General features: G+C 36.6%; 2 long non-coding RNA genes across 3 annotated transcripts; one reads left to right on the top strand and one right to left on the bottom strand.

Moving 5' to 3' along the window:
• Nucleotides 1–334: 334 nt before the first annotated feature.
• On the bottom strand, nucleotides 335–4,475 carry LOC143769619 (uncharacterized). Of its 2 annotated transcripts, none has more exons than XR_013214433.1 (2): nucleotides 2,579–4,475; nucleotides 335–1,402 (listed from the first exon to the last, which is right to left on the bottom strand). It is a non-coding gene; the product is annotated as an uncharacterized LOC143769619 (long non-coding RNA). The 2 variants fall into 2 exon arrangements; XR_013214432.1 differs by having other exon boundaries at nucleotides 2,534–4,475.
• Nucleotides 4,476–4,629: 154 nt separating this feature from the next.
• Nucleotides 4,630–27,337, top strand: LOC143769623 (uncharacterized). Its single transcript, XR_013214435.1, has 3 exons — nucleotides 4,630–5,026; nucleotides 6,798–6,830; nucleotides 23,714–27,337. It is a non-coding gene; the product is annotated as an uncharacterized LOC143769623 (long non-coding RNA).
• Nucleotides 27,338–27,461: the final 124 nt, after the last annotated feature.

A 27,461-nucleotide genomic window follows, 5' to 3' on the forward strand; every position in this document is an offset into this window, starting at 1 on the left:
CCTTGGAGTGCTGAATCCAATCTTCTAGATATATATGAGACATAAAGAAAGTGATAGATAGACGGTCAGACAGATAAATAGAAGGATAGATAAATAGATAGATAGATGGATAGATAGAGTGTTTTTTTACTTTTTGTGATAAAAGTTGGCAATCTAAGTAATATATAATGAACGAAATTTACACAATATCAACTTTTTATTTATCTAATTTTTTTTCTCTTTTCAACTTTTAGAAAAAGTTTGATATCACCTCTCAAAATGTGCATAATATATGAATCAACTGTGCATCGAGAAGCAAACATAATTAATATGTCGTGTAATAAAAATCACGATGTGAAAAAAATAAGGAATCATTTTAATTATTAGAAAACGTCATTCTTACACATTGGCGGATAATAATTCATAATTACTACTGACATAATAGAAACTGACCCACGGAATAAATGTGGAAAGGCGCAATGTACAATATATTTCTCAAAATTAAAAATAAAATGCAAAATCATTTTTGCTTTACGTGTAAATCTAAATTCTAAAAAGCTAAATTCCAATTTCTTACACTGAAATCAGTGTTCGCAATTTTGAAGCCGTAAAGATTGTAATGGAGTATGTACAAAACATACGCATGTAGAAGTAAATAGGCATTTTTCTTTTATATATAGGAATTTTGAAAAAAAAATTGATTTCAATTTGGGGCGATGTAAAAAAATCAGTTAAAAAAAGTAGCAAATAGCAAATATGTCTAGACAAACAATTGCAGATTTTTCTTGACTATTACTTTAAAGGAAAAAAAGTCACAGAAAAAAGTGAGGAGTCATTGAAGATGTGGTTCTCCCTTAGGGCATGTAAGGGGTTAATTTCAATATACCTGATTGGAAAACAAAAAGGCTCTGCTGCTCATGACAACAAGACCTCCAAATACCACGTACGACATATGGATAATGAATCTGTTAGTAAAGACGGCGAACAATGGTGAATTTCGCTTTGTGCTGCTTTCTGATCACCTTTTGGCTTTGTGATCGGCGCTGGTTTACTGTTCCGTTTACATGTTGTCGACAATGAAATGGTTGGTGCGTCGTGCGAGGAATTCACGCTGCAAACCCATCATTTCTGCCATGTGAGCCTGTTATTACCGTCACTTGTTATTATTCACTGCAACTGTTGTGTTATTATGGCGCACGAGCTTTTCAGATCATTTCAGTTGTTTATTTTTTTTACCTACAAAAGCTAAAAGTCAAAAATGTTATTTCTATAAAAAAATAATAGTAATAAAATAATAATAAAAAAAAGGCCACTCACATCCTTAGGATGAACTGTTTTTTTTCTGTTGGAAAATATAGGATACCAGATAGATGTATCTGATATTTACTGTACATGCTACGGCCATTAACCAAAGCATTCATGCCTAGGAAAATCAAGTTAGAGTGTAACATTTATTTTTTGTATATTTATATGTGTTAATATATATATGCACACACACACACACACACACAGTTTACTCAGTTACACACATTCACAGTGTATATATATATATATATATGTATATATATATATACACATTTACACATTTATATGTGTACATATGTTTACATATATATATATATATATATATATATACGCACACAAACACACATACATACATGTTTAACTATATATACATATACAGTATATATATATATATATATACACATTTATATGCGTACATATTTATGTCTACATATATACACACACACAAACACACATACATACATGTTTAACTATATATATTATATATATACAGTATATGTATACATTTATATTTATATGCATACATATAAATGTACACATACATATGCATATATACATGTTTGACTGTATCTACATACACACACAAATACATGCATACATATAAATATACAAAAAAGATATGCATATATATATGCACACACTCACATTTGACTATCTATACAGTATATGTATGCATTCATATAAATATACAACTCTAAATACACACAAACACGTGTCTGAATATATACATTTGTATATACATACACATTTACATACATACATATAAATGTGCATAAAGATATGCATGTATACATATAAATGTTTGACTATATGTGTATATATACAGATATAGTTATATATATATATCTATATATAGATATATATGGATAGATACACAAACACACACATATATATATATATATCTGTCTCGATCTTTCTTCTAAGGATATCTATCAATTTTGATGATCCTTGAAGAAAAAAGAAAATATCATCCAGGATTCTGAGAAAAGAAGCAGATGTGTTCTGAAAAATAATGCTGCTGTAACCTACACTCCCATACTGTGCACAGGATTTCAAATTTGCATATATGCTAATGAGGCTGTAATGATCAGTCAGATATGCATGACTGTAAGGACTCGATTAAAATAAATACATAGAAAAGGTGAAAAAAATGTATTCCCACCCTTTGAAACAAAATCCCTTCTGTTGGTTAGACTACCCTTTACCACATCTGCATATCATTTTTTTTTATATAATACGTATACTTTACGTATAAGCTACGTGGAGTGTTCCTTTGTAGTTCATGTATCCTTACGCCATGTCAGTTCCCCCTTTTTCCTCGCAAGGAGCTTCCTTCCATTCTCCACAACGATCCCATTTTCTTCAAGAGCGTTCCCCTCAAAGACCAGAGAAAGAAAACAAGAGGGGGAAATATATTTCGCAATTGGGTAAAAAGGTTTTTAGAAGACGTATTCTACTTGGAATGAATTTTTTACATCTGCCATTCATAGGTAAGCTTCTAAAATTCTCTATTCCTGGCATACGATAACAGCATAGCTATGGGAGAAATTAAGATAGAAATAGTACTGTGTGCCGTTGTGAAAACACAGTAGTTAAGTTCTTTTCTAAAAACTAAAATGAAATAAAAGTATTTTAAAAATTGCATCTAATTGTTCAAATTAAAAAATTAAGAAAAACAATTGTAAAATTTTGGTAAAATTGTAAATTCCATAAATAGTACAGTAAAGAGATTTTTTTTAGGTAAAAAAGGGAAAGCAATCAAGAGGTGTCTGTAGTTAATTATAATTATATGCCTCTTAGCTTCCTTTCAGCTAATGAGCATTTTTTTTTAACAAGGTGGTGTAGGGGGGGTGGGGGAAGGTCACGTGGGTTTATCGAAGGCGTGCTTAAATCGGCTCCCAGGGAGTGCTAACAATATGAAAAGATTTGTCTGAACAAAAGACAGAGACACAAGAGGCTCAAATTATCCAACTTGTGAGAAAATAATATTAATATATCCACAAATGGAAAAGAAAAAGATTAGAAATTAAATTTTTTAGAAAATTTGAAGAATTTAAATTTGCCAATTTGTAGGCTTTAAATTTATAGTCAATAATAGGAACATAGAAAAGAAAAACTATAAAGATTTAGAATTGCGTTATTTGCCAAGGGTATGACAAAAACACCAAATTAAGTTTTTTTTAAAGTTATAAAATTAAAAATGTTTTCAATATTATAAACGAATCACCAGACTCACCTATATTCTATATTTGAATCGGAGCTGAAAATCCCCCAAAAAAGGAATCATGCAGTCATGGGGTGACAATTTTGTAGAGGTGGATGATAAAAGCAGAATATCCTAATTTTTCAAAAATAAAAATTGAAAAATTTTGGAAAGTCGTAAAAAACAGGAGGTGAAAGTAATCCATATATTTCAGATTTTTTTGTTTTAATCTGTTCACAATCAGAGCAGAGGAGATATGGTGAACCCATTTGGCAGAAGCTGTTATTTTGAAGCCGTAAGTATGGGAATTGTTTATTTAGCTGAAAGGACCGGCCATGCAAATTTTCTTGGCTAATTATGCTGGTATGGAAGTCTGGGTACTTCAAATGCATTAAAAAAACACACACAAGGGTTTAGTCAGTGGAACAAAACAAGCGTTGGAATTGAAGGCTGGTCTATGGGAGAGAACAGGGTGTCTGCGAGGGCCCTTTGACAATGAACTTGAGACATCTCATTAACATTCAGTAGACTGCCTGTCAAGTTCAGGACGTACTGAGTTCCCAGGCAAGAAGACAGAAAAGTGAATTCATTGTGCATTTTCTACGGACCATTAGTCCAACTTCCAAAGACGGTCTCAAAATGAGCCCTGGAAACCAGACGTAAAAAAAAAAAATGTAGATACAAAACATACGAAGAAGGCAATTTATACACTTCTGGAAGTGCAAGGAGGACAATTCCTGTCCAGCAATTGTCAAATTTGGATAATTTGTAGAGAACATACTGACCAGACTGTAAAGTTAAAAAAAAAAATTGTCAGAACAAGTGATTTCGATTTGAAATAAATTTTTATTTTGTAAAGGGAAAAATTTGCTAAATTTAATTTTGTATAAAAAATTAGAGTCTAAGAATTTGATCTTCTTTTGTCTAAAAATTATTATTTTTTCTACCTAGGAAGATTGAGTAGAATTTCTAAATTTGTGAAGTGAAGTATAAGAGGAGGGGACTGCACTTTATTAGGTGTCCATAAGCCATCCCACACCCCTTCTTCTCCTTTCTTACCACTCCCCCTTGTTCAGTCATACCCCAATCAACATTTTCTTTGGTCAAATCTGAAAAGAATGCAAGGAGGAGCCAGAGGAGAAAGAAGTATTTATGTGAAAAGAGCCACGCTATGATTGTCTTTCACTCATTTTTTTTTCTTGCCCGGGAGCTTCGGGTGGTGGAGAGGCTCTTGAAGTCTATTATTGTGGGGTATTTGTGTCTACTATGGAGCTGCATAATCGTTCGGCATGAAGACCTGACTTGTGGTGCAAAAAAAAGGCTGTGGAGGCAGAGCAAAGCACATAGGCATAAAGAAAAGGACGGATTCTCAGACCCCTCAAAAGCCGTGGAGAAAAATCCTGAATGGATAGCACCTTTTTACGTCACTCGGAGATGCAACCAACTGCCACAAGAGGGTAGGATGTCGGAGAAGACACTCATTTTGCCAGCATCTCGAAGAATGCTGCATTCACAGGGGCGAAATGCTGAGATTACACGGTGAGTAATAATTTTTTTAAGTGGTGTTTTTCAATTATATTAAGAAAACAAATCCATGATTTACAAAATTGTTTTTTTTTGTATTGCAATTTGTAAACATGACAATTAACTGATCTGTAGAGGATTTATGATGTTACAATCAAGCGCCACAATTTAAGGAACAAGAACTCTCGTAGATATGTCTTAGCTGTAGGCCAAAAAAAAAAAATTCACGATGACCAGAAATTTAACCCTGCAGCCAGAGCTCCGTACGGCATTATGAGCAGTCACGGCATCTCTCTTCTCATTATAATCTTCCGTGCCAGCACGCAGCATCTTAATTTAACAGGACTGGGAGAGGCAAAGTGGAATTGTGCAGGAGCGATGGGCCCCCTATTATGTGTATGAAAACGCCTAGACGAGCAGTGACTTCTGGTATACCTATTCTGCATTTTCACATGCCAGGTTATGTAAGACTGAAGTGACCGAAATGATTAAAAGAAAATTTCTGTTTAGAAGAGAGAATTAATTGACATAAGAAAGAACAGTCAAAAATTACAAAATTACCAATGAATTGAATGTAAACTCCCAAGTGTAAATTTTTCTATTTTTATTTATACATAAAAAAATTATAATTCTTATTATTATTCATAGTATTTAAAAACGAAGAAGAAAAATAATAATTTTCTCAGAATTGGATTTCAATGGTATAGGGCCCAAGATGAAATAACTGCATGCTCTATATTTTATACATCAGGCTTATATCAATACATTTGACTGTGGATTTTTGTAGTTTGTAACAATTATTATAGTATGTTATAGGTCAGAGTGATAGATAGATAGATAGATAGATAGATAGATAGATAGATGATAGATACTGTAGATAGATAATAGATAGATGATAGATAATAGACAGATAGATAGATAGATAGATAGATAGATAGATAGATAGATAGATAGATAGATAGATAGATAATACATACATAGATATTAGATAGATAAATAGGTAAATAGATAGCTAGATAGATAGATAATACATAGATAGATGATAGATAGATAATACATAGCTAGATAATAGATAATATATAGATGGATAATAGATAGATAATAGATAATACATACGGTAGATAGATGATAGATAGATAGATAGACAGACAGACAGACAGACAGACAGACAGATAGATAGATAGATAGATAGATAATACATACATACATAGATATTAGATAGATAATAAATAGGTAAATAGATAGATAGATAATACATAGCTAGATAATAGATAATATATAGATAGATAAATAATAAATATATAATAGATAGATAGATGATAGATAGATAGATAGATAGATAGATAGATAGATAGATAGATAGATAGAATCATTTAATGCCAGGCCTAGACATATACTATTATATGTCTCTCACTGCTCATAGTAACACGTAGAGTTAATAATTGCCCACATCGATTACCCTGTGTTACAGATTATATTAGTGTATTGATTATAGTAGATGCAATAATTGATACACAAGCAATAACCATCCCAGATCTTAGTGTTCCCTTGTACAGTGGCGCTGGATGTGTATCAGACACTACACCATCTGATCAGCAGGCCTCAGCGACATGTTGGTCCAAATGTAATATTCCCTGTTACCCTAATGGTGGATGCATGTGCTCAGTGGGGGATTTTTGCCCCTGGTACAGGCCGCAGGCTGCATATTGCCAACTTACAATGGCTGCATTCTTAAATATAACATATTTTTTTGAAAAATAATTGTATTTCATATTTTCTTTTTTAGAGACACAAGAGGGGGTAATTCAAGAGCAAAAAGGTATGAAAGCTTCAATTCTGTTACATGATTTTGTCTACAATATATTCTTTGTACTTGGAGTAATATTTATACAATTTTATTATTTTATTATAAATATTTAGCAAAGTCACACCGACAAACCATAAACTACAGACATCCAGAATCTATCTACCTATCTATCTCTTATCAATCTATAATCTATTATCTATCATCTATCTATTATTTATCTATTATCTATCATCTATCTGTCATCTATTATCTATCTCTCATCTATCTATCTATTATCTATCTATCTATCTAGTTATCTATATATTATCTATTATCTATCTATTATCTATCTCTCTATTATCTATCTATCTAGCTATCTATCTATTATCTATCTGTCATCTATCTATCTATCTATTATCTATCGATCTATTATCTATGTATCTATTTTCTATTTATTATCTATCTATCTATCTATCATCTATCTATCTATCTATCTATTATCTATCTATCTAGTTATCTATATATTATCTGTCATCTATTATCTATCTATCTATCTATCTATCTATCTATTATCTGTCTGTCGTCTATTTATCTATCTATCTATCTATCTATCTATCTATCGTCTATCTATCTATTATCTATCTATCTATCTAGTTATCTATATTATCTGTCATCTATTATCTATCTATCTCTCATCTATCTATCTATCATCTATCTATTATATATATATATATCTATCTATATATATCTATTATCTATCTATTATCTATCTATCTATTCTCTATCTGTCTATCGTCTATCATCTGTCTATTATGTATCTATTATCTATCAATTACACAGGTCAACAAAAAAACATTTTTTTTCTGGTGTCCAAAATATTTTAATGAATTTGGGGTATTTTTGGGGTGCTGATTCTGAATATGTCATCAGTTTTGCCAGATTGGCTCAAGTTTTTGAGATTTTTGGTATCTTATTTATAGCACTTGTTGGTAAATGCGACGCATCATCTCATTAATTTCTTTGGATTAGTACTTGAACTGAGCAGTTCTCAATATAGTTTTGTGTTAATTAGTGTTCTAAAAGTTTGTTCATAGCTTGATTTTTGCACTAACTTTATGTTGTTGTCTGTTTTCCAGTGAAAAGCATGAACTCATCAAGAAGAAGTTGTCTTAACGATCCAGACTCATTCTGTTACATTTGTGGTGAATACACACTGCCAAAACATAGAAGAAACATAACAGACTTCGTAAAAAAAGTGTATTTTGCCTATTTTGGGGTTATGCTTGGGGACCAAGACAAGTTTTGGGCACCACACATAGTGTGCAAAGCATGTATCGTATTATTACGAAAATGGAGCAAAGGACAAAGAAAAAGCTTCAAATTTGGTGTTCCAATGGTGTGGAGAGAGCCAAAAAATCATCATGATGACTGTTATTTATGGTAAACACAGGTACAGGCACATCTTCACAATGAGGGACAGGCCTTCTTGCAGATTCCATGTTACTCCCATTTTCGTTTCTTATGCTTATTGAATCCTTGCACTTGCACTGCACAGAAATAACAGTCATCATGATGATTTTTTGGCTCTCTCCACACCATTGGAACACCAAATTTGAAGCTTTTTCTTTGTCCTTTGCTCCATTTTCGTAATAATTCGATACATGCTTTGCACACTATGTGTGGTGCCCAAAACTTGTCTTGGTCCCCAAGCATAACCCCAAAATAGGCAAAATACACTTTTTTTATGAAGTCTGTTATGTTTCTTCTATGTTTTGGCAGTGTGTATTCACCACAAATGTAACAGAATGAGTCTGGATCGTTAAGACAACTTCTTCTTGATGAGTTCATGCTTTTCACTGGAAAACAGACAACAACATAAAGTTAGTGCAAAAATCAAGCTATGAACAAACTTTTAGAACACTAATTAACACAAAACTATATTGAGAACTGCTCAGTTCAAGTACTAATCCAAAGAAATTAATGAGATGATGCGTCGCATTTACCAACAAGTGCTATAAATAAGATACCAAAAATCTCAAAAACTTGAGCCAATCTGGCAAAACTGATAGCATATTCAGAATCAGCACCCCAAAAATACCCTAAATTCGATGAAATATCTTTGGCACCAAAAATGCTGTTGACCAGTGTTATCTATCTATTATCTATCTATTTATTATCTATCTATTATCTATCTATTATCTATCTATTTATTATCTACCTATCATCTATCTATTATCTATCTATCTATCTATTTTCTATTATATATCTATATATCTCTAGATCCAGTATCAATCTAACGAATTCTATGTACCATATATATTTATCTATATATCTCTCAGTCAACTATCATCTCTTTATTTATCTTTCATATCTATCTATCTATCTATCTATCTCATATCTATCTGTCTGTCTATCTGTAAGGAGATGGACATACTGCCCACTTTCCTCTTGAAGACACATGTATCGTTGCAGTATATTTTAATGTGTAATGTGTACTGGGACATGCGTTATATGTGATAGTATTGTGTTCTGCCCGACAGTATGAAGAGTTAGGGTTAATGATTGGGACTAGTCCAGAGTGGGAGGGGCTAAAGTGAAGGAAAAGAGAGATAGTTTCCTGTCAGGAAGACATATAGGGTCCAGTGTGCCACAGAAGCTGACCCAAGGTCTGACTAGTGATCAGGGCCACGTGACTTGGGTCTCCCTGAGTAGAGATCAAGGCAGTGGATATCGACATCCGCAGTAAAGGAAGAAAAGTTATCAAAGGACAGAGTGAAGTACCAGAGTCTGGTCCTGGGACAGAACGCTTAGCAGTATGGCCCGAGATCGCCAGAGAGGTAACGGTAGTTCCCAGGTGTCAGCAAGCAGAGATCTAAATAGAAGCTAAAAGCACACCAGTTCCCCTAAGGGAGAGGAGAACGTGGAACCATGGGTTGAGGATAGGACTCTCACTTACCGGACTCTAGTACAGCGTTGGGTTGTGGTGAAGACAAAAGAACTTGAGGCAGAAACAAGTAAGTTTGGAAGAGGTAGAGAGACCCCATGTGAAGGTGCTCCATATTGTAAAGGACTCACTGGTGACATAGGCACCTGCTATCCATTCTACATAATCCAGAAAACAAGTTAATGTTAACTACAAGACTGTTTATTTCCAAGTGCCGATCGCCCTTAATGAACTGTTTAACATCCGGTCCTGGACAACCGAAGTTACGAGCATCATATGGCCTGAAAGGGCGTAGCCCCCCATAAGTGAAGACCACACACCAGTTACATGTATCATGCTGGGGCCTGAAAGATGAGCACCTGTGCCACGATACATATCTGTCTCTCATATCTATCTATCATCTATCTATTATCTATTTATCTGTCTATTATCAATCATCTATCTATCTATCTATCTATCTATCTATCTCCTATCTATCTAGTATCTATCTATCATCTATCTATTATCTATTTATCTGTCTATTATCAATCATCTATTTATCTATCTATCTATCTCCTATCTATCTCCTATCTATCTATCTATCTATCTATCTATTTATCTCCTATCTATCTATCTATCTATCTATCTATCTATCTATCTCCTATCTATCTAGTATCTATCTATCATCTATCTATTACCTATCTCTCATATCTATATATCATCTATCTATTATCTATTTATCTATCTATTATCAATCACCTATCTATTATCTATCTATAATCTATCTATTATCTATGTATCTATTGTCAATCATCTATCTTTTATCTATTATTTATCCATATCTATTATCTGCTATCTATATCTATCTATTATATATCATCTATGTATCTATCAATCTACTATCTATTATCTTCTATCTAGCCATCCATCCATGTCTCATATCAGTCTATCCATCTGTCTATCATATTTATTTCTCATATCTATCTTCTATCTATCAATCTATCTGTCTCTTCACAAACTTAGAGGACAAGACTGTAATGTAAAAAGAAAATATTCACACACAATCCTGCTAACAAGCAAAGGAGAGAAAGTGAATCCTGGGAGGTGGAGCTCCCAGACTGTAATTACATAGAGCAGCTAATATACAGTATTATAAAGCAGGGGAGGGCACTATGTGGCGGAGCACAATGGAGCCCAACATCAACACGTCTGACATTACTGGATAATAGCAGAAGAGCAGATCCGGCTCTAAAAGTATACAAGGAGCTCTACAATGTATATTTATGCAATATAAACAGGGTGTATACAGTGTATACAGTCACATACACACAGGTATATACAGCCATACACACACACAAAGCCACATACACACAGGTACATACAGACACACACACACACACACACACACACATCCATACAGCCACATACACACACACAGGTATATACAGCCACATAGACACACACACACACACACAAACGCGTATATACAGCCACATACACACAGGTACATACAGCCACATACACACACACACACACACACACACACACGCGTATATACAGCCACATACACACAGGCAAATACAGCCACATACACACACAGGTACACACAGGTACATACAGCCACATACACACAGGTACATACAGCCACATACACACAGGTAACATACAGCCACATACACACACACACACACACACACACACACACACACACAGGTACATACAGCCACAAACACACAGGTACATACAGCCACATACACACACACACACAGGTACATACAGCCACATACACACAGGTACATACAGTCACAAACACACAGGTACATACAGCCACATACTCACAGGTACATACAGACACATACACACAGGTACATACAGCCACATACACACAGGTGCACGCAGCCACATAAACAGAAGTACATACAGCCACATACCCACAGGTACATACAGCCACATGCATACAGGTACATACAGTCACATATACCCAGGTACATACAGCCACATATACCCAGGTTCATACAGCCACATACCCACAGGTAAATACAGCCACATACCCACAGGTACATACAGCCATATGCACACAGGTACATACAGCCACATACAGCAGGTGCATACAGCCTCATACACACAGGTACATATAGCCACATACACACAGGTACATATAGCCACATACACACAGATGCATACAGCCACATAAACAGAAGTACATACAGCCACATACCCACAGGTACATACAGCCACATGCATACAGGTACATACAGCCACATACAGCAGGTGCATACAGCCACATACACACAGGTACATACAGCCATATGCACACAGGTACATACAGCCACATACAGCAGGTGCATACAGCCACATACACACAGGTACATATAGCCACATACACACAGGTACATATAGCCACATACACACAGATGCATACAGCCACATAAACAGAAGTACATACAGCCACATACCCACAGGTACATACAGCCACATGCATACAGGTACATACAGTCACATATACCCAGGTACATACAGCCACATACACCCAGGTGCATACAGCCACATACACACATGTACATGCAGCCACATACACACAGGTACATACAGCCACATACACACAGGTACATATAGACACATACACACAGGTACATATAGCCACATACACACACAGGTACATACAGCCACATAAACAGAAGTACATACAGCCACATGCCCACAGGTACATACAGCCACATACATACAGGTACATACAGCCACATATGCCCTGGTACATACAGCCACATACACCCAGGTACATACAGCCACATACACACACACACACACACACACACACACACACACCCACAGGTACATATAGCCACATACACACAGGTACATATAGCCATGTACACACACACAGGTACACACAGCCACATACACACACAGGTACATACAGCCACATAAACAGAAGTACATACAGCCACAGGTACATACAGCCACATACATACAGGTACATACAGTCACATATACCCAGGTGCATACAGCCACATATACCCAGGTTCATACAGCCACATACCCACAGGAAAATACAGCCACATACCCACAGGTACATACAGCCACATGCACACAGGTACATACAGCCACATACACACATGTACATACAGCCACATACACACAGGTACATACAGCCACAAACACACATGTACATACAGCCACATACAGGCAGGTACATACAGCCACATACACACAGGTGCATACAGCCACATACACACAGGTACATACAGCCACATATACACAGGTACATATAGCCACATACACATACACAGGTACACACAAGTACGTACAGCCTCATACCCACAGGTACATACAGCCACATACATACAGGTACATACAGTCACATATACCCAGGTACATACAGCCACATACACCCAGGTACATACAGCCACATACACACACACACACACACACACACAGGTATATACAGCCACATACCCACATGTACATGCAGCCACATACACACAGGCACATACAGCCACATACACACAGGTACATATAGACACATACACACAGGTACATATAGCCACATACACACACAGGTACACAGCGGTACATACAGCCACATACACACACAGGTACATACAGCCACATAAACAGAAGTACATACAGCCACATGCCCACAGGTACATACAGCCACATACATACAGGTACATACAGCCACATATGCCCTGGTACATACAGCCACATACACCCAGGTACATACAGCCACATACACACAGGTACATACAGCCACATACACACAGGTACATACAGCCATATGCACACAGGTACATACAGCCACATACAGCAGGTGCATACAGCCACATACACACAGGTACATGCAGCCACATACACACAGGTACATATAGCCACATACACACAGGTACATATAGCCACATAAACAGAAGTACATACAGCCACATACCCACAGGTACATGCAGCCACATACACACAGGTACATATAGCCACATACACACAGGTGCATACAGCCACATACACACAGGTACATATAGCCACATACACACAGGTACATGCAGCCACATACACACAGGTACATATAGCCACATACACACAGGTGCATACAGCCACATAAACAGAAGTACATACAGCCACATACCCACAGGTACATACAGCCACATGCATACAGGTACATACAGCCACATATACCCAGGTACATACAGCCACATACACCCAGGTGCATACAGCCACATACACCCAGGTGCATACAGCCACATACACACAGGTACATACAGCCACATACACACAGGTACATATAGACACATACACACAGGTACATATAGCCACATACACACACAGGTACACACCGGTACATACAGCCACATACACACACAGGTACATACAGCCACATAAACAGAAGTACATACAGCCACATGCCCACAGGTACATACAGCCACATACATACAGGTACATACAGCCACATATGCCCTGGTACATACAGCCACATACACCCAGGTACATACAGCCACATACACACACACACACAGGTATATACAGCCACATACCCACAGGTACATATAGCCACATACACACAGGTACATATAGCCATGTACACACACACAGGTACACAAAGCCACATACACACACAGGTACATACAGCCACATAAACAGAAGTACATACAGCCACAGGTACATACAGCCACGTACATACAGGTACATACAGTCACATATACCCAGGTGCATACAGCCACATATACCCAGGTTCATACAGCCACATACCCACAGGTAAATACAGCCACATACCCACAGGTACATACAGCCACATGCACACAGGTACATACAGCCACATACACACACATGTACATACAGCCATATACAGACAGGTACATACAGCCACATACACACAGGTGCATACAGCCACATACACACAGGTACATATAGCCACATATACACAGGTACATATAGCCACATACACATACACAGGTACACACAGGTACGTACAGCCTCATACCCACAGGTACATACAGCCACATACATACAGGTACGTACAACAACATACACACAGGTATATACAGCCACATACACACAGGTTCATACTGCCACATACACACAGGTACATACAGCCACATACACACAGGTGCATACAGCCACATAAACAGAGGTACATACAGCCACATACCCACAGGTACATACAGTCACATATGCCCTGGTACATACAGCCACATATACACAGGTACATACAGCCACATATACCCAGGTACATACAGCCACATACCTACAGGTACATACAGCCACATACACCTAGGTACATACAGCCACATACACACACACAGGTATATACAGCCACATACCCACAGGTATATACAGCCTCATACACATAAGTACATACAACCACATACACACAGGTACATACAGCCACATACACAGAGGTACATACAGCCACATACCCACAGGTGCACACAGCCACATACACACAGGTACATACAGCCACATACACACAGGTGCATACAGCCACATAAACAGAGGTACATACAGCCACATAAACAGAGGTACATACAGCCACATACCCACAGGTGCACACAGCCACATACACACAGGTACATACAGCCACATACACACAGGTGCATACAGCCACATACACACAGGTACATACAGCCACATAAACAAAGGTACATACAGCCACATACCCACAGGTGCACACAGCCACATACACACAGGTACATACAGCCACATACACACAGGTGCATACAGCCACATACACACAGGTACATACAGCCACATACACACAGGTACATACAGCCACATAAACAGAGGTACATACAGCCACATAAACAGAGGTACATACAGCCACATACCCACAGGTGCACACAGCCACATACACACAGGTACATACAGCCACATACACACAGGTGCATACAGCCACATACACACAGGTAAATACAGCCACATACACACAGGTACATACAGCCACATACACACAGGTACATACAGCCACATACACACAGGGACATACAGCCACATAAACAGAGGTACATACAGCGACATACCCACAGGTGCACACAGCCACATACACACAGGTACATACAGCCACATACACACAGGTGCATACAGCCACATACACACAGGTACATACAGCCACATACACACAGGCACATACAGCCACATACCCACAAGTACATACAGCCACATACACACAGGTACATACAGCCACATACACACAGGTACATACAGCCACATACACACAGGGACATGCAACCACATAAACAGAGGTACATACAGCCACATACCCACAGGTGCACACAGCCACATACACACAGGTACATACAGCCACATACACACAGGTGCATACAGCCACATACACACAGGTAAATACAGCCACATACACACAGGTACATACAGCCACATACACACAGGTACATACAGCCACATACACACAGGGACATACAGCCACATAAACAGAGGTACATACAGCGACATACCCACAGGTGCACACAGCCACATACACACAGGTACATACAGCCACATACACACAGGTGCATACAGCCACATACACACAGGTACATACAGCCACATACACACAGGTACATACAGCCACATACACACAGGTACATACAGCCACATACACACAGGGACATGCAACCACATAAACAGAGGTACATACAGCCACATACCCTCAGGTGCACACAGCCACATACACACAGGTACATACAGCCACATACACACAGGTGCATACAGCCACATACACACAGGTACATACAGCCACATACACACAGGTACATACAGCCACATACACACAGGGACATACAGCCACATAAACAGAGGTACATACAGCCACATACCCACAAGTACATACAGCCACATACATACAGGTACATACAGTCACATATGCCCTGGTACATACAGCCACATATACCCAGGTAGATACAGCCACATACCTACAGGTACATAAAGCCACATACACCCAGGTACATACAGCCACATACACACACACACAGGTATATACAGCCACATAGCCACAGGTACATACAGCCTCATACACATAAGTACATACAGCCACATACACACAGGTACATATAGCCACATACATACAGGTACAGTACATACAGCCACATATACCCAGGTACCTACAGCCACATACACAGAGGTACATACAGTCACATACCAACAGGTACATACACAGAGGTGCATACAGCCACATACACACATGTACATACTGCCACATACACACAGGTACATACAGCCACATACACACAGGTACATACAGCCACATACACACAGGGACATACAGCCACATAAACAGAGGTACATACAGCCACATACCTACAGGTACATACAGCCACATACATACAGGTACATACAGTCACATATGCCCTGGTACATACAGCCACATATACCCAGGTACATACAGCCACATACCTACAGGTACATAAAGCCACATACACCCAGGTACATACAGCCACATACACACACACACAGGTATATACAGCCACATACCCACAGGTACATACAGCCTCATACACATAAGTACATACAGCCACATACACACAGGTACATACAGCCACATACATACAGGTACAGTACATACAGCCACATACACACAGGTACATACAGCCACATACACACAGGTACATACAGCCACATACACACAGGTACATACAGCCTCATACACATAAGTACATACAGCCACATACACACAGGTACATACAGCCACATACATACAGGTACAGTACATACAGCCACATACACACAGGTACATACAGCCACATACACACAGGTACATACAGCCACATACACACAGGTACATACAGCCTCATACACATAAGTACATACAGCCACATACACACAGGTACATACAGCCACATACATACAGGTACAGTACATACAGCCACATACACACAGGTACATACAGCCACATACACAGAGGTACTTACAGTCACATACCCACAGGTACATACACACAGGTGCATACAGCCACATACACACATGTACATACTGTCACATACACACAGGTACATATAGCCACATACACACAGGTACATACAGCCACATTTATACAGGTACATACAGCTATATGTGATGATTACACATGAATACATATTCCATTCCCTGGTTATATTGTCCTAGAGGTTTTGGTATTTATTATCTTTTTTTTTTGCTGCATGAAGTTTGCATTATGGTGACTTTTATTGGAAATATATAAGATGGTGTATTATACTGGCAGATGTCAAGTAATCGTAAATCATATAGAAAATAATTTAATATAAAGCTGTTACTGTTTGGAATATGGGAGCTATGGAATAGGCAAGAGTGTGGACAATATTCATGTATGAGAGGTAGATAGATATTGGATAGATAGATATATAATAGATAGATAATAGATCAATAATAGATAGATAGATAATAGATTAGCAGATAATAGATAGATAATTGATAGATAAGATAGAAAGATAGATAAGATTGATAGATAATAGATATATGAGAGATAATAGATAAATAGATAATAGCTGGATGATAGATAGATAGATAGATAGATAGATAGATAGATAGATAGATAGATAGATAGATAGATAGATAGATAGATGATAGATAGGTATATAATAGATAGATAGATAGATAGATAGATAGATAGATAATTGATAGATAAGATGGGTAGATAGATAAGATAGATAGATAATAGATAAATAATAGCTAGATAATAGATAACTGTTATAATTATAGATAAAGAGATATATGGAAAGATGTCTAGTAGATCGATGAAGAGATGTGGGATATACAAAGTGTGGTTGTAGATATTTTTGTAGTCAGCATATTCAGTGTTGTGCTGAGGCGGCTCCAGCACTGTGGCTTCTCCTCTACTGTAGATGGAGGGGCGGCACAGTGAGCCGCCTCATTTTGCATCCTATGAGCTGTGAGTGCTTCCAAAATATATCGTACATGATATTCTCCATAATGATTACCTCAGATATCCGTCGGCCTATATTATACAGGGATGAATAGGTTTCTGATTGTGAGGGCTACTTGCACATATATAAAGAGATACATAGATGATCCTCAACACATACATAATGCAGATCACTAACAAGAAACAGTTCATATAATGCATTCATGTTATGGAATATTCTATACATTCGCGACTACATGTTCTATATCCCGAGAATCACACACACAAAATATGGCTCCCAATAGCTGGGAGAAAATTCAGAAAATTCAACTGTGATGTTGAAAAGGAGGTTAGGAAAAGAGGGTTAATACAGCACAAAGGGACTGCAGCGCTTACCTGCCCAGGTCTCTGAACTAGTGCACTCCCAGGATGCAGCAAACCCATGTAATAAAGATGGCGGCAATACAGGTGCAAAATACTGATGAGGCAACCACTCACAACCTGCCAACTCATGGGAGGATGATTGCTTATTATTAGATTGCACAAAAGAGGCTTGTATAGGGCGCTGGTCTCACACAGGTGGTGCACAGTGTCTCGTTTACAGCCTTACTATTAGATCAGGCGGGCTGCCCAACACCCTCTAAATGCATCGCAAGAGGGCAGACACCCTAGTTTACAAGGCCAAAAATGACCATCACCCTATACAAGCCCCTATAAAGTAATCACCCTCTCCATGAGTTGGCAGGTTGTGAGTGGTTGCCTCATCAGTATTTTGCACCTGTATTGCCGCCATCTTTATTACATGGGTTTGCTGCATCCTGGGAGTGCACTAGTTCAGAGATCTGGACAGGTAAGCACTGCAGTCCCTTTGTGCTGTATTAAATCTTGAATTTTTGGAAAATTTTTAGTCCTCTTTTGGTGGTTTTTCTTTGAAGTTTAGGAAGAGAATGGAAGTAAATTAGATAGATATAGATAGATAGATAGATAGATAGATAGATAGATAGATAAGCGATAATAGATAGTAGATAGATAATAGATAAATGGAAAGATAGATGGATAATAGATAGATATATAGATAGAAAGATAATAGATAGATAGATAGATAGATGATAGATAGATAATAGATAGATAGATAGATGATAGATAGTAGATAATAGATAGATCATGGATAGATAATAGATATATAGATAATAGATAGATGGAAAGATAGATGGATAATAGAAAGATAGATAATAGATAGGTTGATAGATAGATAATAGATAGATTATAGATAATATATAGATAATAGATAGATATATAGAAAGACAATAGCTAGAAAGATAATAGATGATAGATAATAGATAGATATTAGCTAGATAGATAATAGATAAATAATAGCTAGATAGATGATAGATGATAGATAGATATATAATAGCTAGAACGATAGACAATAGATAAATAATAGATAATAGATAGATGACAGATCCATAATATATAATAGATAGATAATAGATAGCTAGACAGATGATAGATAGATAATAGATAATAGCTAGATAATAGATAGATGGATAGATAGATAGATAATAGATAGATAATAGATAGATGATAGATATATAGATAATAGATAGATGGAAAGATAGATAGATATATAGATAGAAAGATAATAGATAGATAATAGATAGATGATAGATAACAGATAATAGATAGATGATAAATAATAGATAATATACAGATACTAGATAGATGGAAATATAGATATATGGATAATAGATATATAGATAGAAAGTTAATAGATAGATAGATAATAGCTAGATAAATGATAGATAATAGATAGATAATAGGTAGACAGATGATAGAAAAGGTAACAGATAATAGATAGATAATAGATAGATAGATAGATAGATAGATAGATAGATAATAGATAGATAGATAGATAGATAGATAGATAGATAGATAGATAATATATAATACATAGATAGATAATAGATAGATGGATAGATAGATAAAAGCATATATTCATATACATTTGGTCATGATAGAAGCAGATTTCCAGTGGAAAATTGCTTGAGGCAATATTGATGTCCCAACTCGAAAAAAACACCTAGAGCTAGCAGGGGAAGTCGATTGTCATGGTACCCATCCTGAGCACTACGATCTATAGTTGCATCAGTTATGTATCCAATCTGGTAGACTACGAGGGTTTTAAGGGCTATTCTTCTTTTAGATAATTGTGGCATAGCTACAATCTGAATTGGGCCCAGTCTTGCACTAATGGGAATGATGGGGCAGTGCAGGCGCGACTTCCTGCATTTAGTTCTATGGGAGTTCTGCTTGCTTCGAATATGCCTTAAATATCTCTGATTGGAATATCCTTTTAAAAGTCTTATTCCCAGTTTTAAAAATGGCCATTGTTGGATAGATAATTTTGCAATTAACAAATTATTAAAATTTTCATCTATTCTCCAGATATTAACATTTTTCTTTTATCTAGAGCGTGTTGCCTTGGAGACAGACCACCTGTGCTAGACAACAAAATATGCACAGCACTTACAAGCTATTTTCTATTAAGCTTGTAAGCATTGCTGTGAAGCTGGCCAGTATTGCTGGAGAGCGCTGTTACCTCCTCATCCTAGCCAGCTTCAGTACACTGCTTTCAAGCAAGACAGGAGGGGTGGTCGATCTCCTAGGAAACAAGCTATGAACAAAAGAAAATTGTTAACATCTGAAGAATGGCTGTAAATTTTAATAAGCAGTAAATTGCAAAATTATTAACTATCCAACAATGGCCATTTATAAAGCGAGGAATAAACCTTTTAAAAGGATATTCCAATCAGAAATATTAAAGGCATATTCAAAGCAAGCATGCTCGTGAAGCGGAACTCCCATAGAACTAAATGCAGGAAGTCGCGCCTGCACAGCCCCATCATTCCCACCAGTGCAAGACTGGGCCCAATTCAGATTGCAGCTATGCCACAAATATCTAAAAGAAGAATAGCCCTTGAAAAAGTGCTTGCTTTTATATGCCCTGTCCAACAATATCCAGCTAAATGAAGAAGAGAAAAACCCTTTAAGCAATATGGCAAGGAGTCAAAGGTGATCACTGTGATCTATAGCTGTATCTGCTTCAGTCATTGATCCTATCAACTAAATTATGAGGGCTTAAAGGGGCACTCCTATCTTGGATATTTCTACATGCCTTATATTAGAGTTGATCAAAAGGATTCACAGTACCCTTATTCAACGGCCATGTCAGTTGCAATGTCTGTGGGACCTGAGCCACCTAAACCTCCTCCTATTATCCTCAGCACCTCTTCTGATTAGTAGCCCTGGAGAGATATCATAGGTGCGTCACTCCACAATGATGATATCACACCAGACCTACTAAAGAGAAGAGTAGCCAGGGCTGACAACAGGTAAGAAGAGGTTTTAGGCCTCAGCTCCAGTGGCCATGCACCGTGGATCTGTGAATCTTTTTGATCAAATCTTCCATATTCATCTGATAGATTGGGGTCACAATTTTGGGAACTGCACCTGTCATGAGAATAGGGCCCTGTCTTGCACCCTTGGTGGTGGGGTGACCGCACATGCTCAGGTTACTCCATTCACTTCAGTGGGGGTCAGCTTGCTTTGGATATGCCATAAAAAACTGTGATTGGAATACCCCTTTAAAGAGGACCAGTCAACAGATAAAAAGTGCTCAGTTTTTGCTTTTATTTTATTCTTGCTGCACCTCTCAGTATTCCGTTCCGTTTTTTGTTTTTCTAAATTCTGACATACGGTTCCAGAGATTATGGGCCTTTTTATTTAGTGCTACTTATCATGGTCTTTGCCAAATGGGTGTCACTCACAGGGTAGTTATGCAGAGCATCTTAAGGACACGTCCCAGAGAATCCTGTGGGCCATGCCTATTTAGTGAAGAAGTAAAGACCATAAAAAGAAGCACCAGACAAAAAAACCAATATCTCTGGAATCATATGGCACATTTTAGAAAAACAAAAATAGAACAATCAAGGGAGCACCAGGAATAAAATAAGAGACAAATCTGGCCTTTGTTTTACTTGGTTACAGGTTCTCTTTAAGTAATGTGAAGAACGATGATGTATATTTCTGTTCCGTTCAGGCAGTAAAGGGTTACATAAAGAATAGAAGGCTGGACCAAAGAGCTTACAACCAAGATGAAGCTGGTATAGGAGACAATAAGACAGAATAGAGAAGGAGGGGTATAAAATCCGTAGCAAATGGTGCAGTCCAACATCCAGATATTGTTTTTAACTCTATCCCCCTGAAACGCCCCATTGATGAAACAAAATATCTGCCAGTCAGTCCGGATTGTTGACATCACAGTGATTCTGACCAATGGCATGCGAGCAAAGGAGGGGTGTGTTAATAATGAATGGACGTGCATTGGACTAACACCCCTAGAGCAGACGATACATCAGCGTAGCAGCATTGCAAGGTGCAACCTCCGGGCTATGGAGGAACGGAGAAACCCACCAAGGCAGAAGAATCTCTGGATACATGTTAACCCTGCGTTCTGCTTTCCAGGAATACTCGGGCCTTTTTTTTTCATGCTTTCACATTTCAGATTATAATCACCTTCCGCTATAATTCCCAGGGAATTTTCTCCTCGAGACAAGGTGAAAAGGAAACCCAAGCCTCACCACTCTCCTCTATCCTATTCTATACATTGTCTTCTCTTCTGATTTTTCGAACTGTCTGTCATAATGAGGAAGAAAGGATTTTTGAATTTTGGCCTTAATTTTTTTTTTGCAATTTTTTTTTTACAGTTGCCTCTGGAGAGCGACCAAATTTTAATTAATGAGTCTTACAGGAGATTTAGATTCTCTATCATGAGGTCCCTTTTGTAATGTAATCGAAGAATGTTCTCACCGCTTGATTTAACTAACGAGGCGGTATGTAATTAAACCACAAGGTTTGGCGGAGGTAGCCGCAGACCTCATCTAGGGCGTGTTCGAAATGAATATTTTCCCCTGTATGGACCATTGTGTAATTTATATGAATTTTCTTTATGTTGGTATTTTAGTATTTGATTGTTGCGTTGATTTTATGCCTTGGTGCTAATTTTTTTATGTGCTTTTTTGTCTTTGTTTTGATCGGTACATCGTTATTAATGCTGTAACATGCCCATTAGTAATATCTGTATTTTCTAATTAGAATTCAGTACAGAAGAATGTTGCCGAGGAGAAGACTTCTCCGTAAGAGTGGCTGGCGTCATTAGTGGGATGAATAGGGGTTAATTGTTATCTTTGGTTATCTAGCTGTATGAGTGTTGTCAATTCTTCATAAAGCTAGATAACCGAAAGTAAAAATAACCCCATTACGCGCCTTGTTATACCAATGTTGAGCAGAAGACCCACCTGGAACTTACAGATAGAAAAAGTTTGGATCAAAGAACTCAAAACATTTTTAAGTCTTAATTTGTTCCTGGAACTTAAATCTGGAGGTAGGACTCTTCTCATCCGTCTTCTGTCACCTATAATGACATATCAATGACCATGTTGTGGACTGTATCAAGACCTCCGTGTGCCTCATGGGTTGAGTTACCAACAGGTATTCTATGGGACGAAAGACTTTACCAGGACTTAAAAATAAAAATATCCAAAAAATGCCATGTGGATAAAAACGGATGGATGTCTATGATGGCATAATGAACCAAAAAATTCTGATCATCATGAGGCCTACGTAACCAGCTAATCGGATTATTGTTTTTTCTAGACAATCGTGAAAATGGGCCTACAGGAGGCTGAAGATTGAATATTAAGGATATTTTTTTTAATTGTGGGTATTTTTTTATCTTTTCATTGAGAATTTAATTACATTTTTGGAAAATGTAAAATATGGAAAAATGGGTTGTGGGGAAAATTGTTTAAAAATTAATGATCTAGCTTGAAAAACTTATTTTATGCTAGTGAAACCTATGGAAAAAGTTAAAAATATTATATATTTACAGCTTCCTAGACAATCATGTATATGGGCATGCTTGAGGCTGTAGATTGAGTTTTATTTATTTTTTTTACTTTTTAATTATGAATTAAATGTAGTTTTTAGAAAACCATAAAATATGGGGGAAAAATGGGCTATTGGGGGGAAAAAATTAAAAAATGAAGTCTAAGAGAAATAAAATGTCAAAAGATATTTTGTATTCAGTTTCCTAATGGGCCTTCATGAGGTTGTAGAATTAATTTTAAGGATGTGTATTTTTTAATTCTGGCTATTTCCTTTATCTATTAAGTGGGAATTTAATTTCAGTTTTGGAAATTGTAAAATATGGGAAAACAAAACAATTTGAAATTGGTCTAGTTTAAAAAAAAATATTTTAAACTGGAGAAACTTAAATAAAAAGGTTAAAAATATTATGTTTAAATTATTAAGGTCTTTTTTTTAAATCCCTTTCTATGATAATTGGACTAGCTTGGCGGAGGATAGAAAAAAAAAACCTGAATCTGTCTTCAGCCCCTATTTGACTTAGCCCTGTATAATTAACTTGTTTCACACTAGAATGGCTTTGTAAGAAAACTTTTTATTTCGCTCCGTGGAAGCGACATTTGACCAGAGGTCTCTGCCTGCTGAGGGGATTGGGTTTTTAATCCCACCCCCTATGTAAAGGGATTATGCAGTTAGTAAATGCCCTAAATGAAAGACCTACTGGAATGAAATCAAAATAGGAACAAGAGGATATTTAACTCCATTGATTTTGGTTCAATTTCTAACAGTTAATAGGGTTAAGCTGTAATTGGAAATGTGATTACAAAACGTATGGATATTTAGAGAATGCTACAAAAAAAATGCAATTTTTGAAAAATATCAAGCTGGTTTAATGTAACCTGTAAAACAAAAATGTAAAAAGAATTGTTGCCATGAAATCCAAGGATATTGCAATCTGTAGGTCTAATGATCTAAAGGACTCAACATCCTGGACTGACCGGCACCAAGTCATAATATCAATCTCTCAAAAAGTCCAATCTGACAAATTTTACAGTATTAAACCCCTTGAAATCTACAATTATAGATATAGAATTTTACCCCCAACGTTGAGCAGCTTCTATGGTGGCTGAACATCCTGGTGGACATGGCTATCATCATTAGGGTGTGGCTTAAAAATATTATTATATGTCAGGCTCCTTGGTTGTATAACGGAAGCCTTGGTTCAGTGTAGGCTAGAAGGGTATAAATATTGGTCATGATGGACATAGGTGAATTTCATATTTGTATATGTAGAAATAATGGTCATAATATATCAAAGACTTACACATTTGATGGCTAATACAATGTTCTAGAAGAGTAGGATGAGTAGGAATCTCTTATCACAATAATCAACCCAATGTTCGAAAAAAAATTGTCTTCATAAATAAATCCTACCAATCTGTCAACTAATCTATGACACCTTGGACATTTTCAAGCCAACTAATATGTAAAGGTACAATGGAAAGCAGAAATTTAATTACAAATACCGAAGACATAAAAAAATATAGAATTAATTGGCATTTTGATGGCACTAAGAGGATTCCAAAAAAATGTTTCCAAAATGAATCAAGTAATTCTTAGAAACTATTTTTCAAGTTGTAATGTCACACATATTATCTGGAATAGTCAATTTGCCTCATAAAAAAAAACTCAAAAGAAATCTAAAAGTATCAATGTTAAGTTTTTCCAAATGACCACAGTTATGTTTTGTCAATGTCCAACCACGTCTTATTTTTATAATATATTTTTGTAAACAAAATAAATTGGGTAAAAATTGGACTGATTTTCCAATTTTTTTATTTATTACTAATAATTTTAATAATTTACGCTTTAGTATATGAATAAGGTAAAATTTTCCAAGGGAAAGAAACTTGTTTAATGACCAATGTGCTAATTTTTATTCCACTTGTGAAAATGTTACATAATGTGCTGCATGATATTGAATAAACCATTTTTCAAAGAGTTAAGAACAATGCCATTGACTGATTTACTTTAACCTAACAAACATGTAATTTGCAAAGGGAGAAAAAAAAATCTAAAAAAAAAGTACTGTATATATCAAACCAAGTATTTATAAAAACAAAAATTGGCAACGGGACAATTTTGAGTTTAGAGCCCAGTCATTACTGTATTTGGCAACGATTTAAGTGTCTTACAATGAGTATGTGATATAGTAGGTAATTAAAACTATTGTTCCTGATGAGACCTCTGCCTCTGACTACTCTTGATATATAGTATATTAAATTACACTGACAACACGCGTGGGTAATGGGTATCCATGCAAAGGGAAGGCGGAAGGCTGCCTCCGACCATAATTTCCTTATCTTATCCACTAGTAAAAATGGGATAAAGATTTTTAGCTAATTAAGCATTTGATAGCTCCTGAGCATTAGATAATACCATAGTCATACTACCCAATCATTATAAGCTTATAATAACCTCAGCCACTTTCAGCTATCACCTCAGACGGTGCTAACCATTAACATCCATTGTGTTGATATGTATATCGACATGTAACAGGTATCGCGTGTTACAATAGATTCATCTTTACACCTTGTGGCCTACAGGGCGTTTTAACCCATCTTGGCGTGGATATTGATGATGAATATTTTTATGTCAATTACATAGTATTTATTAAAACAATATTCAATTTTCTGAAATGTTTGGAATATTTTGGAAAAAAATTGGAATAAAATATTTTGCTTCAGCTAGGTTGATTATATTGCTATTGTATTGTGGCATTTATAATATATGCTGTTTTTAAAGTTTTTAGACTGTTTGACCAGTATATTACTATATTGGACATCTATAATGTTTATTACTTAGACCTACCCACCCTCTCTCCAAAAAAAGACCAAAAACACCAATACCCAAAAGTTTTATCATCTTAATATCATTTGCTATTTTTGTAATAGATAACAATTTAAGTATTTAGAAA

This window comes from Ranitomeya variabilis, chromosome 1 (genome assembly GCF_051348905.1).
Source record: "Ranitomeya variabilis isolate aRanVar5 chromosome 1, aRanVar5.hap1, whole genome shotgun sequence".
Taxonomy (NCBI): Eukaryota; Metazoa; Chordata; class Amphibia; order Anura; family Dendrobatidae; genus Ranitomeya; species Ranitomeya variabilis.